This window comes from Anabrus simplex, chromosome 1, assembly GCF_040414725.1.
Source record: "Anabrus simplex isolate iqAnaSimp1 chromosome 1, ASM4041472v1, whole genome shotgun sequence".
NCBI classification, from domain to species: domain Eukaryota; kingdom Metazoa; phylum Arthropoda; class Insecta; order Orthoptera; family Tettigoniidae; genus Anabrus; species Anabrus simplex.
Genome location: NC_090265.1, coordinates 431,728,181 through 431,754,429, shown reverse-complemented (window position 1 = coordinate 431,754,429; position 26,249 = coordinate 431,728,181). Strand labels below are relative to the sequence as shown.

At 40.1% G+C, this 26,249-nt stretch overlaps 1 protein-coding gene across 3 annotated transcripts in view; it reads right to left on the bottom strand.

Moving 5' to 3' along the window:
* Positions 1–26,249, bottom strand: part of LOC136856907 (protein FAM13A) — an 856,533-nt gene that overhangs the window by 583,693 nt on the left and 246,591 nt on the right. Inside the window, exon 1 of one of the 3 annotated variants that reach the window (XM_067135142.2) lies at positions 25,950–26,006. The exons of the other annotated variants lie outside the window; for them this stretch is intronic. The gene's annotated coding sequence lies outside the window, so the exon portion shown is untranslated. Of the gene's footprint in view, positions 1–25,949; positions 26,007–26,249 lie in introns of those variants that run through there. 3 annotated transcript variants of the gene reach the window in all.

The following is a 26,249-nucleotide window of genomic DNA, read 5'->3' as shown; positions in this document are numbered from 1 at the left end:
AAAGGTGTTGGTAATTTAAACCCTGCTTTACAAACCCAGTTAATCCCTCCAAGTCACTATTTCTTCTGTGTAACAGTATACAGATTGCTCCATCTGCCACACTTATAAGTTTTGTTCAACTCCAAGATCCAGCCAAACATTTCCGCAGGCAAGCACAGATTATTGTAAAATACACTTGCATCTAAATCACTCGACACTTTGAAGCATATATACACAGACGGAATATAACAATATCAATTATAATTACATTCTATCTAAATTAATTTTTTTCGAGGAACACGAATAGGTTCACCGTTTGGAATTAGAGAAAAGTCTTTCCTAACCTCGCACTTATTCTCAAAATGATGAATGCACACTACAGTTTCCTAATCGAATTCTAAATAATCACGATGTATATTCTAATCAATTTCTCTCTTAATGTTTTTATTCCGTAGAAAACTTAAGAATAGTTGTATGAGAGGTATTGCCATAGTTAGACTTACACCTGGTTCACAACAGGATTAAAACAAAGACATTCTCCCATTACTGCGTATAATTACAGAGCCTAGGTGTCCACTGACCCATATAAATACATTCGCACAATTATATTTTACAAAGCAACTAACATTTATCGTCAACTTTCATGAAATTACACCAACTACATATGATAAGAACAAACCAAAACAAACTCACGCATCCAACATATCCAGCTACTCGATTCGCCATCTTTGAACGATCGAGAGTACCATTAAGGTCTGAGGATTGGAGTCGGTCTATGTCCATAGTTTCGCTTTCGGCTCTCAGTCACGTGGTAATCGAATGAACGAATCAAATGAACAAATCGTTTCAAATGAATCGGTTCTTCCGAGAATTGCGTAATAAGAAGAGGGATCGCTTGGGAAAAGATACCGTAGAACAGCTACAACTCAGGTTGCGTGATATTCTAGTTAAACCTACGAAGAGAAACGACACTTTGTCTCCAATGCACAAGCTGTTACTAACTTTGAGATTCTTTGCCACGGGAAATTTTCAGTTAGTCGTTGGTGATTTATTGCACGTAGACGCAGCGACTGTCTGCAGAGCCATTCATTGTGTATCTAACCTTATTGCTGCACTGAAACACGAGTTTATCAAAATGCCTTCCGAACAATTTCGTGAAGCTATTTCTAGCCGAGTGCAGCGCTTGTAAGGCAGACCCTCCGATGAGGGTGGGCGGTGTAGGTAACTGCGTGTTATTGTGATGGAGGATAGTGTTATGTGTGTGGTGTGTGAGTTGCAGGGATGTTGGGGACAGCTCAAATACCCAGCCCCCGAGCCAATGGAATTAACCAATGAAGGTTAAAATCCCGACCCGGCCGTGAATCGAACCCGCGACCCTCTGAACCGAAGGCCAGTACGCTGACCTTTCAGCCAACGAGTCGGACTCCGAACAAATTGACGTGACGAAAATCACGCGTGACGTTTTCGATGTACAACACGTCCTTGTTCTAGGCGCTACAGATTATGCCCACATACTTATTTGTGATGCTCGGCTCAGGTCCCTAAATATCGTAGCAAGATGGACAGGATCTGCTCACGATATCAATATCTTCATTAATTTACGAGTGCATGCTCAGTTCGAAACAGGAGACATTCCAGAAGGCATACTCCTGGGAGACAATGGCTATCAGTGTTGTCGTTACCTGCTGACTCCAGTACTTCATGCCGAAACAGCTGCAGAGCAAGCTTATAATCGAGCCCATAAAGCAACCAGGTCAGCAATAGAAAGAACATTTGGGGTTGTGAAAAGACGGTTCCCTTGTCTCAGTATGGGGCTAAGAGTGAAGTGACCTCGTATCTTTTTTTAGAACTGACTTTACGTCGCACCGACACAGATAGGTCTTATGCCGACGATGGGATAGGAAAGGCCTAGGAGTGGGAAGAAAGCAGCCGTGGCCTTAATTAAGGTACATCACCAGCATTTGCCTGGTGTGAAAATGGGAAACCTTGGAAAACCATCTTCTGGGCTGCCGACATTGGGGCTCTACCCCACTCTCTCCCGGATGCAAGCTCACAGCTGCGCGCCGCTAACCGCACGGTCAACTCGCTCGGTACGATTTCAACGACGGCATCCTTGTCCTCCTTGGGAAAATTAGGAGAAAGCTCTTTTTCTGCTTCATTTCAGTCATTTTTTCTTTCTTTCGCTCGTCACACAGAATACGAAGAAAAACAAGATTCACAATGCTCAACGCGACTCGCGATCTCAGCTGTTTCTGCGCTGTTGCCAAGCGAGCTTGCATCCGGGAGATAGTGGGTTCGAATCCCACTGTCGGCAGCCCTGAAGATGGTTTTCCGTGGTTTCTCATTTTCACACCAGGCAAATGCTGGGGCTGTACCTTAATTAAGGCCACGGCCGCTTCCGTCCAACTCCTAGGCCTTTCCTCTTCCATCGTCGCCATAAGACCTATCTGTGTCGGTGCGACGTAAAGCCACTAGCAATGAAATATAGCCTACATCGTGTTCGCGTGCAATGTGCCTGGTGAGAATAAGGATGGATAATATTACTATTATTGTGAATATTTATAAACTACTGCATTGTTTCGGTATCAGGTAAGTAAAATAAAATATTTTGAAGGTCGCACGGAAACAAGAAATTACTGCAAGGTGGAAGTAGTTAGGTCCCCGCAAATGACGAATACGAGATAAGAATTAACACGTGTGCCAATGAGATCAGTTGCGCCCGACGGAAGGTTAACACCAGTAGTGGTCACACCGTGCGGAGTCTTCTGCGCCACTAGTGGACTATGGATATACAAATGAATATTTTTATTAGGATACCGTTTTTACTTCGCAATACTTCTCACTGTCTCAAGTGGTACGGAATGTCCTCTCCTACATATTTTAAAGTCATTAGCTGACACTTCGTAGGTAATCAGCCGGTCAAGTGGTACGAAATGTCACAGAACCCTCTAGTACACTGATAGTCATCCTCAGGTAGGACCATGTGCCAGAGATATTCGTTAGCGACGCAGATACACGTGTTGAAATGCTCGGCCTCGCTCCTCCGGAACACTTGTCAGGTTTTACTAACACGTCCATCTTTCAGTGGGTCGAAAGGGAAGACTTATAACTGACGTCAAGATGTGGCTTCAGCTCACAGGATTGTGTCAGCGTGAATTCGCTAACTACTTGAGCCAGGCAACACAATCAACAGGCAAGTATGCTGATACTCCTCTATCTACCACCTATTTTCCACATTAAGGGGCGTACATTCGCCAGTCCGAGAAGTGGTGGTGGTTATTATTTTCAGAGGAAGTACAAGTGGGCAACCATCCTCCATTAACACTAATCAGAGGGGAAAAAGGAAGGTGTCAACACTTCGAAAAAAGAAGGTACCGACCAAACAAAGACAAAAGCCACGAAGGGCGTAAAAACGAACGACTCCCAAGGATTCGCAAACCTAACACCGTCGGGGACGGAAATGAACAAGAGTTGACCAAGAGAGGTCGGATAGAATAGACGAAAATGAGGAGCCCAGCACAAGAAAGTGGAAGCAATACCAGGACTCAGCTAAGGACCCCGTGGCCACCAACCCACAATCCCAAGTTAAGAACCCCTGGGCCCCTTTTATTCGCCTCTTACGACAGGCAGGGAATGCCGCGGTTGTTATTCTACCGCCCCCATCCACAGCGAGAAGCCGGAGAAGGAATACAGAAATCCAGGGCAATGTTTGCAACCCAAGACCCAAATATTACAAACAACATAAATTAGAATTTAAGTTAAAATGAAAGAGATGAAGTAAAACACTATTAACACAGAATGACATACTTCGTCCAATCAACTGGACATCCTCAGATTCCTCAAACTGCAATTAAAAATTAGAAATCGCATTGGAGTAATGCATGCAAAAGTAACAAATGCGTTTACGAACTCAAAACTTTTAAATCTGCTGAATCCACAAGTGTCATGACTAAAAATATCCAACTGATTTTGAGTACTGACACCGCCATACGAAACCCTGAGTGGCCTATCTTCCTGTAAAATCGTTGTAAGTTTAAATTATTGACGCATTTATAAAACAAACAAGTTTAGAAATTCAGTAAAAGTTGCATACCATTCATGCATAACTGCGTATCTACAGTTACGCCAGTTTACCTTAGAGTAATGAAGTATTTGTTAGGTTTAATCTGTCTTTGTGAAATAATTCCTGAATGTTGAATCCAACGCGTGTATTTTATAACAGTGTTGGAAACATAAAAGGTTGATTTCTGAAGAAACGCATATGTTGATATACGATAATTTTGTATTCAGGTGTGAACTGTTGTGCTAGGTGGGGCACGACGAGAGGGCACGCAGTAGGAACGGCAGAATACCCTATTTATCCCAACAACCTAGCACATGTTGGCATGTACATGGCTTATACATAATTATAAACAAAACCAGTTTCCTTCTCCAGCTACAAGTTAAAACAATTCTTAAACGATTATGTACCTAATACTTGCGTACGCCCTACGTTTTTCCAATGCGATTTTTGACATAAATTTGTCTTAAGAGTTAGCGCTCGTCCGAAAATTTGTGTACCGAAATAGTGTCATATAACAAAATCAGTGACGGAAGTGCAACCAAGCAACCGTGCAGGCTGTTTTGTGGCTGGCGGTCTTCTGAACTTAGCAACCGTTGACAGATGGCCATGACCGAGCGAGTGGTGGTGGAGGTGGTGATTATTGTTTTAAGAGGAGGTACAACTAGGCAACCATCCCCTATATAACACTAATCAGAGAGGAAAAATGGAAGGGATCCGACACTTCGAAAAAGGGAGGTATCAGCCAAAGAAAGGCAAGGGCCACCAAGGGCGTGACAATGAAAGACTCTCTAGGCCTCGAGTGCTCTAATACCGTCAGGGTCGAAAAAGAACAAAGGTTGACCAAGGAAGGTCGGATAGGATAGATGAAAGTGAGGAGCCTGGCACAAGTAAGTGGAAGCAATGCCAGTACTCAGCTTAGGGCTCCATGGTCGCCAACCCACGCTCCAAATTTCAGAGCCGCTGGGGCCACTCTTAGTCGCCTCTTACGACCGGCAGGGGATACCATGGGTGATATTCTACCACCCCCACCCACAGGGGGAACACCATGACCGAGAGACATGTAAGACATTATTTATTATCATTTGATTTTCGCATAGGGATATTTGACCCCAATTTAAATCTGCGCTTATAATGTTTTGTTGAGGACGACAACATGTCATTCCGTGTTTTATTAACTAACAAACCTTACCCGTCGCTGTTTCTGCTCGTCGTTGACGTGTAAGCTGTCATTTTTAAGTTATTGGTAAAGACATAAGTTTAGTTAATAACTCTTGAATTAATTTCCAAAAAACTTCTTTATACACTATATTAGTAGTCAATTCACTAGGAGCAAGAACAAAGGAGTCACGTCCTTTTTTGACTTTTGACATAGCTACATACTGTGGAACTGGTCATTAGTGACGATTATTAAGGTAAGCCAACTACATCATTGTTCACACTACAGCAACCTTCACTTACCTTAAGAACAAAATGATTACGTCAAATATATTATTATTATTATTATTATTATTATTATTATTATTATTATTATTATTATTATTATTATTTAAGTCATTCGTTTTACGTTCCAAACTACTTTCACGGTTTGGGGAGACGCCGAGGAGCCGAGATTTTGTTCCACAGGAGTTCTTTTACTCAACAGTAAATTTACAGAGACGAAGCTGGCTCATAATATGAATAGTTTCAAATACTGTACCATCGGACTGAACCGGGATCAAACCTCCCAAATTAAGCTCAAAAGGTCAAGGTCTGACCACTCAACTGCGCATTCGTTGTCCATGCCTACTGTTTGGAGCTACACATTGATTTGCGGCTGATATTTTGACGCCGTAAATATTAACCGTGTCCAAAAACTGAACACTTTTAACATATGGATGATGATGATGATAATAATAATAATAATAATAATAATCATGGAGATATTCGAGATTATCACATTTTCCACAAACTTCGAAATATTAGCTTTAATTAAGTGTAAATAACAACTATAGAAAATCTATTTTCAATCTTTTATGTCTGATTCATTTTTACCATGCGGGAGGAGTAATGGAGGTATTCACGAATTTAAGTATTTGTCAAGTCCATCAACGGGGGTCTTCTTCTTCTTCTCCTTCTTCTTCTTCTTCTTCTTCTTCTTCTTATTATTACGCTTTTCCCACACGTGAGGTCGCGGGTGCGAGCTGTGCAACAGGAGTGAGTTTGGCCAAGTTTTACGGCCAGATGCCATTCCTGACTCCAACCTTATGAATGGAAGGATGTAATCATTCTTCCGTGTTTCTGATGGTTGGTAGTGTGGTCTCTTGTGTGAATATGAAGTGAAGTGTGTTGGGACACACACAAACATCCAGTCTCTGAGCCAGAAGAATTTGTCAGACGGAATTAAAATCCCCGACCCGGCCGGGAATCAAACCCGCGACCTTCTGAACCGAAGGTCTCAACGCTGACATCTAGCCAAGGAGTCCATAAACGGCGAGCATTGTTGATGTAAAAATTATAGTCAATCGTCATGATACCGAACTAACTGGCGTGCTTTCTATAAGCTTAAAAAACGCACAGTCGTTATTCCTTATTGATCAGGAACGTAATAAAGAAGACTGTCGAAAGAAAAGCAAGAATGAGAGAGAAAGAAATCACAAAAGAGAAGGATGGAAGCCTAGGCCTCGAAAGTTCTAATATCACTCAATGAGCCAGAAGAAAACAAAATGTGGTGGCCTACAATATCCTAAGCTCCTAAAGCTTATAGCAATAACATTACACCAACTGCCAATTATGAGCTGATGTGTCTGTTCTGCTGCCACTCATCTCCATTAGATGGCATTATTGCTCCATTTATATAAAAGCTACCCCGTCAACGAAGGATTTCTACGACAAACAGTCTTTTATAAGACGCATTTAATTTTTTCTGATAGAGTTAACACACACGGGCTGTTGCTCAGAGTTGAACCAGAATGTGTTTGTCAGTACAGTACACTACCCAGGCATTAAAAGTACCATGTTTATCTCCATTCACAAGGTCACCTTTTAGTACGCAGCAATTACTTTCACGTTCATGGGCCGAGTTCGATTCAAAGGCACATCAAGTACAATTTATAGCGCATAAAACCGTTACTCGCGTTCAGTGTTCTGCTTTACGACAATATTATGAGTTCAGTGTTGGTTGGAGGGGACAATAGGTTTACTTTTGTTGAGCTGAAGGCGAACAGCTCGAGATTAGCGGACACAACAAGACCGATAAGTCTCGTCAGCACACGAATGACTGCGGAAGATTATGGAGAAGGTAAAGGCGATTAGCTTAGGAATATATACTTAAATCGCCTCAGGCGTGGTGTGGAGTTGAGCAGAATAGCTTCTGGTCCAGTTAGCGCGGGTTCGTATATCGGTTCGCCTCATTAGAAGGAAGCTTACTCCCTGAGAGTGCAATGTGGCTTGGCGGCAACGGGGCCCTCGCTGAGTCTAGCATTTACTCCACTTTTACCAGGCTTATTACTTTCATCTTTCCTATCTGACCTCCCGATATCAATTTCTTTACCAACCCCGACGGTATGTTAGGCTTGCGAAGCCTACGGAGTGTTTTCACGCCCTTTTGACAATAAACTCGTTCTTCGAAGTGTCGAACCTCTTCCACTTTCCGTCTGATCAGTGTTAAGAGAGGATAGTTGCCCGTTGCACTTCCTCTTAAAATAGTAACCACCTCCACCACCACAGAAAGGAAACTTGCATTTTTAAGTGACTCATTATATCGCTATCATAGCCATGTGATCTCCAGTATTACGAGGAATATACGAATCACATTCTGAGACTGTACCGGACGTGATTTAAACAGCGGGCGTCTTGGTGAGAAACTAGAGAAGATGCTTCCCGGCTATCATGCAATGTAATGGGTCAATGTAATTTTAGTTCTAAATGAAATAAAATAAATATATTCTACAAATACGTGTACAGACACTACATTCATACCGGTTATCCGAGTTACACTACAGTAATGTCCTGGAAAATAACACAACCCAGCATTTTCAAACTTTTTTCTTGCGGCAAGAGGTGTGATAGGTGCCATTAGTTAATTTTGGGTCGCTGAAAATGAATCCGTTGTCCGTTTCTACATATCACGTCACGTTTTCTCGCAATAGGTGTATCAAAATAAGAGATATACCTGAATACTGCATTTAAAAAGTACTGAAATATGTTGAAAATTTTGGAAATATTTATATTTCTTTTTATTATTATATATATTTTGAAAAAGTTGAATATTGTCTTGAATTATTATATACAATGAATAATTATTGAGTATAAAATTACAATGAAATATTTAGCATTTATTGTAATATAATGCTGATTTAAACAAAAACACATAAACAAAAAACTCTGAGGCAATGAAAGCATTTTATTTTCACAATTAAACGTGATTTACAAGCAAACAATGTAATTTTTACTCAGTATCTTTATGAATTCAAAAATGTGAACAAAATATACTTTAACAGTCCTGGATGTCCAGTTGGAATGAACGCTTTGCTCCCCAGCGTCTGACTGCATCTAGTTTGTCTTCTCTTTTCAAACACCAACAGCAGTCGGCCACCATTAGTTCATTACACCTCCCCTGGTATCTTCTTTCTGCCTCCTTGATGCCCTGATGGAATCTCTCTCCCTTCATTAACAGCCCCCAAGATTTTCCGGAAATTGGTCGAGATGAGAATAAAGGAAGTGAAGTTTCAGACTCATTCCACGCAACTCCTTCATATCACCCAGCATCGTTTTCAACTATTGTTTCGTATTGTTCATCCTTTACATTTCCTAGGAACTTCATTATGACGTCTCTTACTGAATTCCATGCATCAAGTTCCACGGCATTCATCGTCCGTTCAAAGTTTCTGTCTTTCAGAAGCTTTCTAATTTGTGGTCCATTAAAAATGCCTTCCTTGACTTTTGCATCAGATAAATCTGGAAATTTGCTTGCAATGTACTTGAAACAGGGACTACTTTTGTCCAAGGCCTTAACGAACTGCTTCATGATTCCCAGTTTGATGTGTAGCGGTGGCAAAATAATTTTTTGTGGGTCAATTAATGAAGCATTTGTAACATTTGTAACATTTTTCACACCAAGTATCAAAAGATCTCTTGGGCCAGGAAGGTGTAGACCAGTGTTTGTCCCTAGCTCTGCTGTCCCATTCACACAAATAACAAGGAAATTTAGTGTAGACTGCTTGTTGTCCTAATACAATACCACACAAGTCACTACACACACACCACCGGTGCTCATGATACTTGATTTTATCTAAAACACTTTGCATTGTGATACATTGTAATTTTCTTTTAGTGGAACCGAATGTGCCACAGGAATCGAATGTTTCCGTTATGAAGTAGTACAGCCTTTAAGCTCCTCTTGTAGGAATCCACAAACAGCCGATTCGCTGTTATCACAAAACAGCACTGTGCCGCAATGACACATTTTCTGACAGTAAATGGCAAATAACACGAAAACTAGATGTGATACAATAGAACCAATGACATTTCTGAAACCAGGAGACCTTGTTTAGTTAAAAAAATCACGTATCAGATGCTTTGCCGCAAAAATTATGTTGGGTAGTGTAATCCATTATCTATATGTATAAAAGAACATGTCCTGACTGACTGGCTGACAGACTGACTGATTCATCATCGCCGAGCCAAAACTACTGGACATAATGAAATGAAATTTTAAGGATACATTCATAGTACAATGTGGGTGCTCGCTAAGAAAGGATTTTTGCATATTCCGTCGCTGAAGGGGTGAAAAGGGGCGTGAAATTTTAAAATGAGTGTATCTATATCTCAAAACTTTAAAAGTTTACAGGTGTAAAATTGGTATTTGGAATCTTCTTTAAAAATAAGGAAACACGTATTTTTGTTTTCGGAAAATCCAAATAGGAGGGGTGAAAAGGAGGGAAAAAGAGGTGAATACCTTTAATGAGGGTACTTATATCTCAAAAACTGAAGATATTACAGACCTGAAAATTCGTATTTGGAATCTTCTTTAAAAATAAAGAAATACGTAATTACTGTTTTAGGAAAATCAAATTAATGGGAGGATGAAAAGGGGGGTGAATTTTTAAAATGAGTGTATCCATATGTCAAAACTTTATAAAAAACAGATGTAAAAATTGGTATTTGATATCTCCCTTACAAATTAGGAAACACGTATATTTTGTTTTCGGAAAATACCAATAGGAGAAGTGAAAAAGGGTGAAAACGGGTTGAATGCCTTTAATGAGGATAATTATATCTCAGAAATTGAAGATATTACAGACCTGAAAATTCGTATTTGCAATCTCCTTTAAAAATAAAGAAACACGCATTTCTTTTTTGAAAATCCAATTAATGGGGGGGTGAAATTTTAAAATAAGTGTATCTATGTCTCAAAACTTTAAAAGTTTACACATGTAAAAATTGGTATTTAGAATCTCCTTTAAAAATAAAGAAACACGTATTTTTTTGTTTTCGGAAAACCCCAACAGGAGGGGTGAAGAGGGGTGAATAATGGGTTGAATGCCTTTAATGAGGGTACTTATATCTCAGAAACGGAAGATATTGCTGACCTGAAAATTGGTATTTGGGATCTCCTTTAAAAATAAAGAAATACGTCTTTTTATTTTTCGAAAATCCAATTAATGGGGCGGATAAAAAGGGGGGTGAATTTTCGAAATGAGTGTATCTATATCTCAAAACTTTAAAAGTTTGCAGATGTAAAAATTGGTATTTAGAATCCCCTTAAAAAATAAAGGAACACGCATTTTTTGTTTTCGGAAAATCCCAATAGGAAGGGCGAGAAAGGGTGAAAAAGGGGTTGAATGCCTTTTATGAGGATACTTATATCTCAGAAACTGAAGATATTACAGATCTGAAGATTGGTATTTGGGATCTCCTTTAACAATAAAGAAACGCGTATTTTTTGGTTTTGGAAAAACCAATTAATGGGGGGATGAAAAGGGGGTGAATTTTTAAATGAGTGTATCTATACCTCAAAACTTTTAAAGTTTACAGATGTAAAGATTGGCATTTAGAATCCCCTTTAAAAATAAAGAAACACGTATTTTTTGTTTTCGGAAAATCCCAATAGGAGTGATGAAAAAGGGGTTGAATGCCTTAAATGAGGATACTTATATTTTAGAAACAGAAGATATTACAGACCTGAAAATTGGTATTTGAGATCTCCTTTGAAAATAAAGAAATACATATTTTTTGTTTTCGGAAATCCACCTAAAGGGGGGAGGGGTTTGAAAAAATAGTTGAATTTTTTGTAAGAATATAGTATTATCTCAAGAAAGAAAAATTTTGCAGACGTGAAAATTGTTATTTGGAATCTGCTTTAAAATTAAAGAAACGCATATTCTCAGAAAGTCTAATTAAGGGGGGGGGGGGAGGTGAAACAATTGAAATATTAATTGAATTATTTGTATGAGGATATTTACATCTAAAAAAAACTAAAGTTGTTACAGACATTAAAATTTGTATTTGGTTCTCCTTTAAAAACAAAGACAAAAGCGTTTTTTGGGGGAAATCATCTTGGGGGCGGGGGTGAAAAAGAGTTGAATTCCTTTTATGAGGACACATATCTCAAAAACTAAAGATGTTAGAGTCGTGATAATTGGTATTTATAAGATCCTTTACTGTTAAAGAAACAAGTATTTTTTGCCGGAGAATTCACTTAAGGGGGGGGGGGGGTGAAAGAAAGTGAAAAAAGTGATTTCTTTTTATGGGGATACCTATATCTCAGAACTGAAGGTAACAGACGTGAACACTGGTATTTGGAATTTCCTTAAAACATAAAGAAAAACGCTTTCTTTTTCGGGGGGTTGGGGTAAATTAACTTAACGGCGGTGGGGTGAAAAATGCGTTGAGACCAATTGATTTTACTGTTCATAATGTACTTATTCTGATCATAAACTGATAATTTTTAATCTTTCCTTTGTTCGTTTTCAAGAGCCATCTTTTTCTTTGTAGAACATAAAGTTAGATTACAGTAGATTTTCCTGGCATATAAATAAAAATGTAAACACATTTGAAATAAACGGAAGTATATCATTCGTGTTGCCAGAAATCTCGCGCACTTGCCTACGCGCGACGATGGTGCTGGTCACATTTTCAGCAATGACAGTGGCAGCAGATGTAATTTACCGCTAAGTAGCGGTCTTCCATCTTGCTGTGGGGTCCAGAACATCAATAATAATAATAATAATCATCATCATCATCATCACCATCATCATCATGTTCTGGACCGTCGTCCAAATAAATGTGCGGACCGCGCTAGAAACGGGTCCTGGCCGGGTAGTGACTACGAATGCAGTCCGGCCGCGGGTTCAGTACCGCCAAGGCACCCAAGACGACACCACACCGGATCTCCTCAAGGATTTGAATCATATTAAAAATGCTTATAGGAAAAGGTGGCAAAGATTTAGGGACCCAACTAACCGAGTGGAATACCTGGAATTAGCCCCCAAAGATTGAAAAATGGGTGGAACTTTGCCGTAATCTCTCAGAAAACGAATCAGATCACGAATTTTGGCGGATTCTCTCAGAAAACGAGTCACATCGCGAATTTCGGCGGATTATATATAAAACGTTAAGCATTCAATTATAAATGTCATTATAATACCATAGCGAAGCACGGGTATCCTGCTAGTAGCATATAAAATAAAATTAGTGAGTGCAGTTTTCCGAAAATATCACGAAAATGTTCTTTACGTACATAACTTCCGCGTAAAGGGGAAGTAAAACGATAACCATGTCGTTCTTAATTAGGGAATAAATAGACGAGTTCTGATCCTCAGAAGATCGAGAGTAACTGAAAAAAAAAAGAAGAAAGGAAGGAACACAAAGAGACTGAATTTCTAGGTGTAGCAAACGTTGCAGCGTCAGAGTCAAAAGAAAATATGAGTAAGCCAAATGATATCGTATAGGAAATATGAAATCGGGGAGCTTGGGACTATTATGTATAAGAAATGCTGAACTCATCCAGGAACCCTGCGGTCGCCACAAGTTAACTTTTCAACTGCTTTTATATTAGGTGAACATATTTTTCTAATGCCAGCCCCGTGGTGTAGGGGTGGCGTGCTTGCCTCTTACCCGGAGGCCCCGGGTTCGATTCCTGGCCAGGTCAGGGCTTTTACCTGGACCTGAGTGCTGGTTCGAGGTCCACTCAGCCTGCGTGATTAGAACTGAGGAGCTATCTGACGGTGAGATAGCGGCCCCCGTCTAGAAAACCAAGAATAACGGCCGAGAGGATTCGTCGTGCCGACCACACGACACCTCGCAATCTGCAGGCCTTCGGGCTGAGCAGCGGTCGCTTGGTAGGCCAAGGCCCCTCAAGGGCTGTAGTGCCATGGGGTTTTGTTTCATTTTTCTCATAGATAATCCAGTTGAGAAAATCGTAAGATTTCACAAAATAATCACTCACCGTTTGCATCGAAGAGAATCCCAGCAAAAAGGAATATTATTTAACAGGCATTTCGCTGATAATACTGCAGCCTGATAAATGGATGGTGGGGCACATAGCAGGGCTATTGAAATATTATACCGTAAACCAAAAAACGAGAATTTAGGGATGGAATGTTCTAAAGTCGAGGCGGATTATATTGGAAACAGTGTAAGTCTCTGATAAGACCGCTGTTAGAGTGTAGTTCCAGTGTATGGGACCGTCACCAGGACTACTTGAATCGAGAACTGGAAAAAATCAAAGGAAAGCAGCATGATTTTTTCTGGGTGATATCCGACAAAGGGGTAATATTACTAATATGTTGGCTGGGGAGTAAGGAGACGAGATGCTCGACTATGTGGTATGTTTCGAGCTGTCAGTGGTGAGTTGGCGTGGAATGACAAGTCGAAGAAAGCTTGAAGATTAAGATGGAATACAAGAGGACAGATTGGCGCAAATATTCATTTATAGAACGAGGAGTTAGGGTTTGGAATAAATTATCAAGGGAAATGTTCGTTAAGTTCCCAAGTTCGTTGAAAATATTTAAGAAGCAACTAGGTAAACAATTACAAACAAATGTAAATATGAAGTAAATGAAATGAAATGTCGTATGGCTTTTAGTGCCGGGATATCCCAGGACGGATTCGGCTCGCCAGGTGCAGGTGTTTCTATTTGACTCCCGTAGGCGACCTGCGCGTCGTGATGAGGATGAAACAATGATGAAAACAAAACATACACCCAGCCCCCGTGCCATTGGAATTAACCAATTAAGGTTAACACCCCCGACCCGGCCGGGAATCGAACCCGGGACAGGGAATCTGCCACCTGAATGACCGCCCTAAATGCAGATCACTGGTAATTGTAATGTAAATGTAACAGTACAGAGGGGGACATAGTCAATGGTAGAAATATTATAAACTCGTCTCCTCGTATTTGTCTAGGTGGTGCAGCTCCTTGCAGGCACATTCCCGACGGAGGTGAGCTGAATGTACCATATTAACCACATATCAGCCCTCCTGCTATTCTTGTATATCTAGCACTACCAGAAATTAAGTTTTCAACTACTTTTATAAATATAACGTTAACCGTTACGCTACGGAGGCGGACGGTAGAAATTTAGCATACAGCAAGTGTATCTTGAAGAAATCATTCATGATATACCGATTACCATCCAGCAGTGTATCTCTGAACTGGACGCCTGTTGTTAAGCGCCACCAGTGCTGCCAGACCGACCAGTTAAAAAAAAGCAGGAGATTCCATTATGGAAAATCAGTAGATTAAAATACGATACGTTAACTAATAAAAACCGGCGAGTTGGCCGTGCGCGTAGAGGCGCGGCTGTGAGCTTGCATCCGGGAGATCGTGGGTTCGAGCCCCATTGTCGGCAGCCCTGAAGATGGTTTTCCGTGGTTTCCCATTTTCACAACAGGCAAATGCTGCGGCTGTACCTTAATTAAGGCCACGAGCGCTTTCTTCCAACTCCTAGGCCTTTCCCATCCCATCGTCGCCATAAGACCTATCTGTGTTGGTGCGACGTAAAGCAAGTAGCAAAAAAAAAAACTAATAAAAATGATAACTTTCTATTTAAGAAATACTATTTGAGACAGACACTTATTCATTTCTAACTATTTAACTTCAGGATCGAATTCGTCACGTTAAATAAAAATACTGGGATTTCGGCACAAGTATCCTAGCGTTTAACAGCCCACATAATGTTTTTGTAAACAGTCCTTTTCTTTTTTATTAACTTGATTAATAATGACAATTATTATTATATTGATATTAAGTAGACTATTGTAAACAATCGCTGCAATGAAGCACTGAAATGTGTTAACGTCGAGAGATACCAAATAAATCTAAGGGAGCTTCCATTGATATAAGGGCATCTTTTACGCCCAGCAACGCAAGGTATAACGGGCCGTGGTCAAAGCATACGGCCTTGTCATGCATTTGAGGGAGGTCAATGGGTGGGTAAGGATGTAGACAGGGTGAACAACCTCGAAGGTTTCAGTGAGGGTATAGGCTTTTGTTTGAACTCTTGACAGGGCTGTTTACCGTTCTCATTGCTTCCTGATTTTTTTTTTTAAAGAAAGAAGCTATGAGAGCTCTGAAAACAGTATACAGTATTTACCGTCCTTTCTTGGCTATGCTGTTCGAGACGTCTAGCTGTAAGCTTGCATTCGGGAGATAATGTGCTCGAATCTCACCGTTAGCAACCCTGGAGCTGGTTTTCCGTGGTTCCTCATTTTCACACCAGGCATCCGAGAGGATTTTTGAATTTTTTCATTTATTAAAATTTCTAACTACTAGTGATCCTAGGATATTATATGCCGTCGCTCAGATGTCTCCACATTCTTAAGTACTCAGTTTTATGACATTAAATCGCAGTCTACATTTTTCCAGCGTTGGTCTACCTGTTGTAGACTGCAATGAAACGGATTCGGAAAACAAACACATCACATACATTTTTGGTGGTTAAATAGAAGCAGGACCATACATTTTTGGTGGTTAAATAGAAGCAGGACCGGGGATAGGAGGGGGGGGGCGGCAGAAGGGGCAAATGCCCAGGGGCAGGGACAAAAAGTAATTAAAAATAAAAATGTAAAATTAAAATGCATTTAAATGCCAATAACAATACAAACTTTTGTTGTTTAAAAAGTGAAAAAATCAAGACAGAGCGTGTCAGTGTGCAGCAGAGAAGTATAACGTTAGCGTTGTTGTTGTTACGAATTTTATACCAATTTTGTACTATACCTTTTGGGATAAAGGCGAAAAAATATGACATGATTTTGCAGCAGAGTGGCACAAAGTTACTCCATAAATGTACCACAATTCGAAAGATACACCTAAAATATACCAACTTTACTACAGAAATGTTCAACCATTATATTTGTAGGATAAATACGAAGAAAACTGCACAAATCTTGCACTAAAATGACACCAAGATTATTTCACAAATGCACCCAAATCCTCAGTGTAATTCTGAAGTATTTTTGGAGCAAATTTTAATGTAGGTTGTCTGACTCATGATTTAAGATGATCATATTAAATGAAGAAAAAGGAACTATTTAAGTTTAGAAGAATTGCCATTGTTAGGTATCAAAAAAGGCGCCCACCCTTTACTCTCCCGTTCGAACCCACTATCTCCGGAATGCAAGCTCACAGTTGCGCGCCCCTAACCGCACGGTCAACTCGTTCGGTAGTCCGATTTAGAATCCACCTTGTATTTACAGACGGTGCTACAGTCTACTGTAAACCTGTTGAAAGCACTTACTTTAATTGCAGTAGAATAAGCCTCATTCATGGTAACAAAGAGACTTTAATACTCCTCTGGCTCAACGAGAAATCTCTCTTTATGTCCTCTTCGATATATCCGGAATAAGTATTGCTATACAATCTCAAGAGGAACTCGACACGGCTTGAGTTTTTCTTGGAGTACCTGAGCATACCGGTGTAGTTCATTTTACGTTTCTTGGTACTCTCTCGTGGGATTAAATTTCAGGCGCCAAGTCTCTTACGTCAGAGTGTTCCATGACTGTATTAGAATACAAATGCACTAGAGGAAGGAAGAAATAAGGCGGCCACTGATCTCTCCACCCTAGGTTAGATAATACAAATGCAATTGATTTTACGTCGCACTAATTACTTTTATGTTTTTCCGAGACGCCGAAGTGCCGGAATTTTGTATCCCAGGAATTCTTGTAGGTGCGCGGTAATTCTCCTGACACGAGGCAGGCGCATCTGATCACCTTCATATACCATTGGATTGAATCTGCGATCGATCCCGCCAACCTGGGCTTACAAAGCCAGGGCTCTATCATTCTGAGGCACTCATCTCAGCTGTCTGGAAAGAGAATAGGTATGTAGGATGGGAAAATGATGACACACTGTTGAAGTAGAAAGAGAAAAAGAAAGAAATGGTTTGATTTATGCTTTCAAGATCCGGGATAACAAACATCATTTGTGCTATGTGAAAGGAGACTGTTGGAAAAACGTTTCGCGAAGATATTGCTTTACTTCGTCACAAGTTGCCCATGGCATTTTCAACAGTTCCTCTCTTTTCACGTAGTATATTACAAACTAAATGGTGACAGGTGATAGTCATTGTTAGTTTTAAAGGGCAGTAGAACAGGATTTTCATCTGAATAAAATAAATATCGACGGGGAATAACGCAGTCAGACTCAAGTAAAAGTGTGAGACCCCTCCTCCCCACCTCCGGTAGTTGCAATCTGTTGTTTCTTTAAGGAAGCTTCTTGGTCGAGATTGATTTGAGACCATATATTTCATGACTAAATGGCATGCCAGTGGAGAGTATGGTTAGCAGAACATTTATGCCTCGAGTTCATCTTTCATTCTCATTCTGCAAAGTCTGTTCACAATCTTCCTCGCTTGTTCGATGAACACCTATAGACAGGCCTGAGAGGGGAAGCTGGAGAAGAAACCCTAAAGTACCGGTAAACGTATTGTTCTTTGCAGATTCTCCACCTCCTTGGGGAGAACTAGAAGTGCTCAGCTCATTTTCAGTAAGAGTAATTTTTCTCTTATTCAGTCTTGCAGCAATGGCCGACAGCGCTATGGGCTCAATTCTCTTCTTATGTAAAATTGGGTTGCCACACTGTTGCACTCACACTCGATCTGCCACGACAGATTCAAGGAACTGTCACACCATTCCATGTATGTGAGATGCGCTTTATGATTCAGTAGACGTAAATGATTTACACTACTTGAACAGGAAATCTGGAATAATTTTCATGAAGCCTTACAAGTTATCTACTAATCGAATTAGATGTTTATATTGGAGAAAGCTCGAATTGTGAAAGTGTCATGACTTCCCTATAACCTGTCACTACATCTAAGCATAAAGGACGAAGCCTTCGCGCAGATGAAAATATATGTAACCTCACCGAGAAAGCGAATTGCTAATGCCTATAATAAAGAAGAAGGAAACAGTTCTGAAAAAGAATAAAACCGCAGACTCGTGGGACTGCAGTGCACTTCGCTTCAAAGCTCTTACAAGCACGTACATAGCGTTCAGTTTCATTTTTCAAGAAACCTGTCACAACTAACAAAGTTTGGCGTCATCACTCAGTAGTCAGTGTTCTTGTCGTCGGACTACAGGGTTCCAGGTTCGATTCCCAACCGAATCGACTCCCAGAAACTAACCTGGTACTCATTTTTGGTGTAGGGTGAGTGAACCTCAGGGACATGTGCACCTCCGAGAGTAGAAATCATGTTTCATAAATTTTCGACTTCCTGACGGGAAATCAAGCCCACGTCCTTCCGGCTGAACCGAGCACATCTTTACATCTGAAAGTGAGTGTCATCTTCTGGCAATGTTCATATACGAATAAAATGTGTTGAAACCCAGATAATGTGTTTCCACACGAATGTTTATCAAGAAAGAGTCCTTCACATTCTAAACACAGCCACGAGATTTATTTTATTTCATTCTACTGCACAGCAACTGGTCGATCATTCTTCACTCAAAACTACATTGTAATTAGATCTTGTTGCCTACTTTATCGGATATATGAATGCATTGCAATTAAAACTCCTAATAACTAATGTACTCCCTTCAATCCCGTATTCTGTAGGCTATATTACGCCATCGTAGTTTAGAGGCCAGCATAATGAACTTTTCACCCGTTTAGCCAAGGTTCTATTCCTGATCCTGCCACCAACTTCATACGGGTTGATGGGAAAGGAAGTGGGTCCACTCAGTCTTAAATAATGTAGCTTAGAATGGAACTGGGTAAGAGTTCAAATGAGGCTTTCGTCGTACGCAACACGCACCGTGTATTAGTGAGAGAGAACTGCTCCCGCAAACGAGGGTCCAGTTTGCTACAAAGATCGGCTGCGAGCCAAGAAAAAACTAAGCTTGTGATTTTATGTGACTGTTGAAATCGTGGTAACCGTCATGAGACCTCCAAGTCTTATAGCGAAACCGAACCGTAGGGATTACAGCATTAAATCTATTTGTGCATCCGAGAGGTTTTCTTAATGTTTTCATTTATTAAAATTTGTAACGATTAGTGATCCTAGGATGTTATATGCCGTCGCTCACGTGTCTCCACATTCTTAAGTACTCAGTTTTTATGACATTAAATCGCAGTCTATATTTGTCCGCGATTTTTTCCAGCGTCGGTCTACCTCTTGTAGACTGCAATAAAACGGATTAGGAAAACAAACACATCACATGTATTTTTGGCTGTTAATAGAAGCAGGGCCGGAGATAGGAGGGGGCGGGGGCAGAGGGGGCAAATGCCCACGGACAGGGACAAAAAAAAAAGAATTAAAAATAAAAATTTAAAATTTAAATGCATTTAAATGCCAATAATGTATAACGCTAGCGTTGTTGTTGTTACCAATTTTATACTATACCTTTTGGGATAAATGCGAAAGAATATGACATAATTTTTCAGCAAAGTGGCACAAAAGTTACTCCATAAATGTACCGCAGTTCGAAAGTTACACCAATTTTCAACCATTATATTTGTAGGGTAAATACGAAGAAAATTGTATAAATCTTGCACTAAAATGACACCAAGATGATTCCATAAATACACCCAAATCCTCGGTGTAACTTTGAAGTACTTTTGGAGCAAATCTGGTTGAACAGCGGTATTGACAATAAGGAAGGTTGAGAAAAACTTTGGTGTATTTTTGGCATGAACTTGTTGCAGACATTGTTCTGGTTAATGTACTTCATTTTTGGCGTAACTATGGTGCAGTTTTGGTGCACTCTTCATTGGTGTTAAATCAGTGCAGCCACTGTCGCCTTTGCACCAAATTAGCACCACAAATACACTACGTTTGCACCGAAATATATCTGCACCAATTTTATTCCATTATTACAACAATTTCTGGTGCAAACTCCGCCGCTAGGGTCTGGTAATCAGGTAAGTCTTGGTTATAAAATAATCTGAAAGTTCGCAGTTCCGGTTTAAATTAAGTGAGGGGGGAGGGGGCCCGAGAGTCGTGTTACCTCGCTAATCAAAGCCGAGTTGTTTTACAAGTACATTTTGTGGCGGGTTTTCAACAGGGTGGATTGATTTAAATCAAAGTACTTTTAATCATAATTTTAATCAAATGATTTTTTAAATATTGGTTAATCACGTTTTAGTTTTACGTTGTATTTTAAACATATAAACATTTATTCTGTCCGGTCAAAGTTATGTTATTGAAACTTTAAAATTTTAAAATATTTTGCTGGGGCATTGTCAATTACAGGTAACCTAATGTACAGTTTTAGTTTTGTTTTTCTACAACGTCTTATTTTATGGAGGAAATATATCTTATATGAGGATATTTTATAAAACTCTCTTTAAAAAGTGGCACATATTCCAAAGCAAAATTTAAAATATGTGGTTTAGAAATGCAAGGTTTAGTAGCAAGAATGAAATCTCATATTCTGTAGTACGAGAAAATTAGCAAGATAAAAATTGTGAAGAATTCTGATGATGATGATGATGATAATCGATTATGAAGAACAAGCACCAAAAGAATGAATAAGTGAATTAAAACCGATTTGATTGATTGACTGGTTGGTTGATTGATTGACTGATTGATTGATTAATTGACTGATTGACTGACACTAAGAAATACTTGCTCTCCTGTGCAGTAACAGCAAACACTCGAGTACGAGTAGATTGATTTTCCAACTTGATGTGTGGGTCTTGAGATAGCTGCATAGCCTAGTGCGGGAAGCTCATAATTTGCCGCAATGAGCGCAGGTATAACTGAGATGTTGAATGAAAAACCTTCCGTTTCCTCTGAGAACTTCCTTTTCTTCTTCAATAGAACCTCATTAAAATGCAATATGTAACAATTAGTGGAATGTATTTGCCTCTTCTTGAAATGTATTGCGTAAAAAACGTCGAAGACTGCAATAATGTTTCAGGGACGTAATTTTGATCTCACAGAAATACAATAAAAATAGGGTATGCAAAAAGTTATGATTCATAGAAACGTAGCTTAATATGTAAAATTTGATATACAGCATGTTCAAATTTGTTTGATTGAAATGTAATGTAAAACAAATGTATCTTGTAATATCCAGATGGCTGTTTGATCTATCAAGGATCTAAAGCCAAATATATATATATATATAGCCTATTAATCTTCCTTTCCTTCGTTGTCTCTTGTTAATCTCCGTATAATGTCGGCTTTTTTAAAATGAAGCATACTATTACATAACAATGCCTTCCAAGATACAAAAAACAAATACATAGCATAGTTTTGGCGGTTTATAGAAGACATTATCATAATGAGGAAACCCCAATAACACACAGTACGTAGCATGAAAAATAGTTCTCCCTAATCAAAGCAGAGCTGTTAGTGCAGAGGGTTATTAATACTGATGTACTTTGTCAGTTTCTTTCATCACACCTTTAAAGCGTATTATTGGAGCTCCGAAACTGGGCTTGCCCAGTGACTCAGAATATAACACTTGTTTAGGAATGTGGTTGTTAGGCATGCCGTCCACATGGTCCATCCAGCGTAATTGGCACTGGATAATCATAGCTTCAATACTTGGTGACTGTGCCTCATCCAAGACATGTGATACTTTTAATGTCCTCATACATCATTGGTGATATTGTTCCAGTTTTTCTAAATGTCACCTGTAGATTGTTCAGCATTCACGCCCGTACAATAAGGTGGGAATTGCAATAATCACAATAATTGAATTGTACAAGAGAATTTTGGTTGCATCAATGGCTATGGAAGATTCTAGCTGCCAAAAGGTGTGCCCGCATCGGTAATTCTATAAATTCTATATTCGACGTCTAGGTTAACGTCTGCGCTCGAAGATAACATACTGCCCTGAGATACATTTGAGATACATAAAACTAACCAATTTCGCTACAACTACAGTAAGTATACATAATTGTTTTGTATTCTAGATATTAGGAATTCGAACTCCAATATCGGCAACCCTGGACATGATTTTCTGCGTTTTCCCATTTTCATACAGGAACTTACCCCTCCCATTGTGGCACATACAGTTCAAAGGCTTTAGCCCGTCAAGATGAGTGCTGGCGTGGCAATTGACCTGCAGATACCGGAGTGTCATAAAATCAGCTTGGCATCCTCACCCGTACTGCCTAGCATTCTTGACCGGGTCCACCGTATCTCATATCACACAAATCCTCAGTTGATTTCACAACGTTGAGTGAGCCCCATTTCAGCCCTTATCCCAGAGATCATTTGGCGGGGCAAGAATAGAAATTCAGATGCCTTAATTAAAGCTACAGTCGCTACATTTTCAGCTCAACACCCTCTCACAGTCACCAAAAACCTCCCTATGCTAATAGTATGCTTACTGGCTACGAAAAACAAAACAAAAAACAAGGCGTGAATGCAGTTTTAATCAAGTACACACACATAATGATGATGACCTAAAAGTCCTTATTTCCTAAGAAGAATCAATACAAAGCAATAAACATATCTGAACATCTCAGACTGATGTGTGTTATCACGGTCGAACTTTAACGCATTCAAAAACACCTTGCATTTTACGCACCTCTGTCACACCCTTATTTTAAAACGACGACCACATATGCAGCAATAAATTCCAATTCAAGTAGGCTTACTAGCAGGACCAGCATTCTCTACCGGTGCATGACTGGAATTTGAAACACGATACGGAAAGCGTGCGTACCGTATTGCGTGTGTTGGTAGCGCATTGCATGACACTAGATGGAGCAGCACAGCTTAGTACCAAAGTCAGATCAACTTCTCTAAGTAACTCTTCTGAATCACGAACGTCAGGCAAATCAATATGATCACTGGAATGTGTATAGACGGTACTATACACCTCCGAGGTTCATGAGTATCGGCTCCCTGTATGAGGAGACAGTAGAACACCCACAGTATCCCCTGCTTGTGGCAACAGGCGACTAAAAGGAACCCATGGACTCTTAACTTGGGAGCGTGGGTTGGCGACTACGAGGCTCTTAGTTGAGTCCTGGCGTAGGTTCCACTTACTTGTGCTAGACTCTTTAATTTATCCTATCCAAGCTCCCTTGGTCAACCCCTGTTCTTTTCTGACCCCGACGATATTCGGTATCGAAGCCTAGGAAGTCATTCATTTTCATGCCCTTCGTAGCCCTTGTCTTTCTTTGGCTGATACCTTAATTCATCTAAGTGTATGTCCCCTTCGATATTTTCCCTTCTGATTAGTGTTAATAGAGGATGGTTGTCTAGTTGTACTTCCTCTTAAAACAACAACAACAACAACAACAACAACAACAACAACAACACAAGAGTTTCGGTTTGATTGTATCGCAGTCATTCACCATTTAAGAATGTCTTAATGAGCGTTATAAGGAGGTCTCACATTCATATCTGTCAACAATTCCCATTTCTGGAACATTATAATAACTGCTTCTTAGAAAATTTCCTATTACCTTGCAATGCAGGAAATTTAATTAAACTTAAATGTATTGTGTTAGTACTAAAGATGTCGTCAACGGAGCAGACAGTATTAACTATTTCCCTTTCCGATATGTAATATATTTTCCAACTTGAATTTTCTTGTCGAATATGAATGCAATTATTTATCTTTTGGCAAATGGGTGACCACAAGTACCAAAATGAAATGGTGATAGAATAGAAAGAAATTTTACCTCTGCATAACCCTGCACGTGGGTCCCAGTTCATGTTACGCAAGCAACAATAAATTACTGCTGGCAACCACATAATCATTTTGATCTTCAGGTTCTACATCACAGTGTCATATATGAAAACGTACGAAGATAGATGCCAGCCCCCACAGTGTAGGATTAACATGCTTGCCTTTTAACCGACAGCTCCGGGTTCGATATCGGACCAGGTAGAGATTTTTACCTGGACCTGAGGGCTGTGTCGAGGTTCACTCAGCCAACGTGATTACACGTGAGGAGCTATCTGACGGTGAGATGGTGGCCCCATCTAGAAAGCCTAGAATAACGGCCGAGAGGATTCGGCGCACTAACCACGTGTCACCATAATCTGCACGCTTTCCGGCTGAGCAGCGGTCGCTTGGTAGGCCAAAGGCCCTTCGGGACCATTTGTGCCGTGGGAGGGGAATGGGGATAAACGTAGATAATTTTACTTCTGACATTACATTTGACTACAGTATTATTTTGGCCAATCCCGTAGTTCAGGTGTAGCATTTCTGGCTCTAACCTGAAGACTCCCCGAGTTCGATTCCAGACTCGTCTAAGAAGCATAATCCTGACTGAGGGCTGCAGGTCAACTGAGGAGCGGTGTAATATTAGAGGCAACGGATCCGCTCGCGATTTCCTAGCGATACAACTTACTATATCGTCAAGCTGACCACGTGCCACTCCAAAACCTGTAGGCCGTCTAGCTAGGTAGAAGTCGTCATGGAAGGCCAAGGCTCTTAAAAATCTGTATATGCTACAGAGGGCAGCCGGTATGCAAATAGGGAACCAAGAAAACTAATCTTTAGAGCTGCCAACATTAGAGATCGAACCCACCATATCCAGAACGCAAGCTTACAGTTAAATGACATGTACACCGTAGCCACATTCGTCAGATTTACGTATGTTATCTGAAATTGCTTTGGATAGGTGCCCTGGCACACTGCGCACATTAATAATAATTTCTTTGCCCTGTAGTGGACGGCCACTGTCGTGATAGATTTCCATAGTTTGTGCATTTAGACAAGAACAACATCGGACCGCTTCACTGTTTAACTCCTCCTACGCCTGGTCTTCTCAACAGGTGGTTGGTGGAGCCATCTGGGTAATATACAAGTAATCATTTTCACCTAAGGGTAGTATCTGCAGAAAGCAGTAGAGGAGATAGCACAACAGTAGCTGGAGTAGGAGCGAAAAGAATGAACTTAAAAAAAAAAAAAAAAAAAAAAAAAACCTTCTTGTACACGCCAGCAGGATCGGAAACCAAATAAAGTACAATAATTTTGTAAGATAAGTTTACACTTTCATGAATGAAAGGATTGTTGTTGCGGCTTCATAGGTGCCTTTAGGACATCGTCATCATTGTTTCCAAGCAGTGAATTTGAAATGGGTTCGTATTTTCCACCCTTTCAACCCACGTTTAAATTATTTCAAGAATCGAAAATCGAACTCCGCCCATCCAAATTGGATACAAGGTGCTAGCCCGGCGGCTGGATGAAATATGAAGAATATTCCCAACAGCGGTAAATCATTGAAACTTTTCAAAACTCTACATCACTCAGAGCACAGCAGAAGTCTCGCGCATAGACAGGATTTCAAGCAGGAATATCTATGATGGTATATCTCCGTAACTAGGGATCTATTTTTGAATTTAAATCTGCCGGATGTTCTTCTATGATATACTCTGGGATATGACATCCAACTAAGTGTCACTTTTCAGGGTGGGAAGGAATAATATAAATATTGCAATATATGTGAACCAGTAAAACATTGGGAGATGACCGAGTGACTCTTAGCTACGGCAATATTCCTTACCTGAGCCATGATTCCCGGAGCAGCCCACGCCAAGTCACTTCACTGGCCACCACCTCACTGACTAAGACGTAAATAAATCGGTGCTACATCCAAGGACGAAACTTGCCGAGTAAACACGAATAGTCAAATTCTTAACTCTTAAACGTTTAATTATCACGCAACATGCCTCGTTGAGGAGACAAATTTCATGCGACAGTCTTCACTACATTGTGAACCTCCGTATTTTGAGATTAGGGCTACCTTACAATTCATATTTTACAGGCCAGTTCGCATTCATCCACATTATTTAGTAGTGTCTCC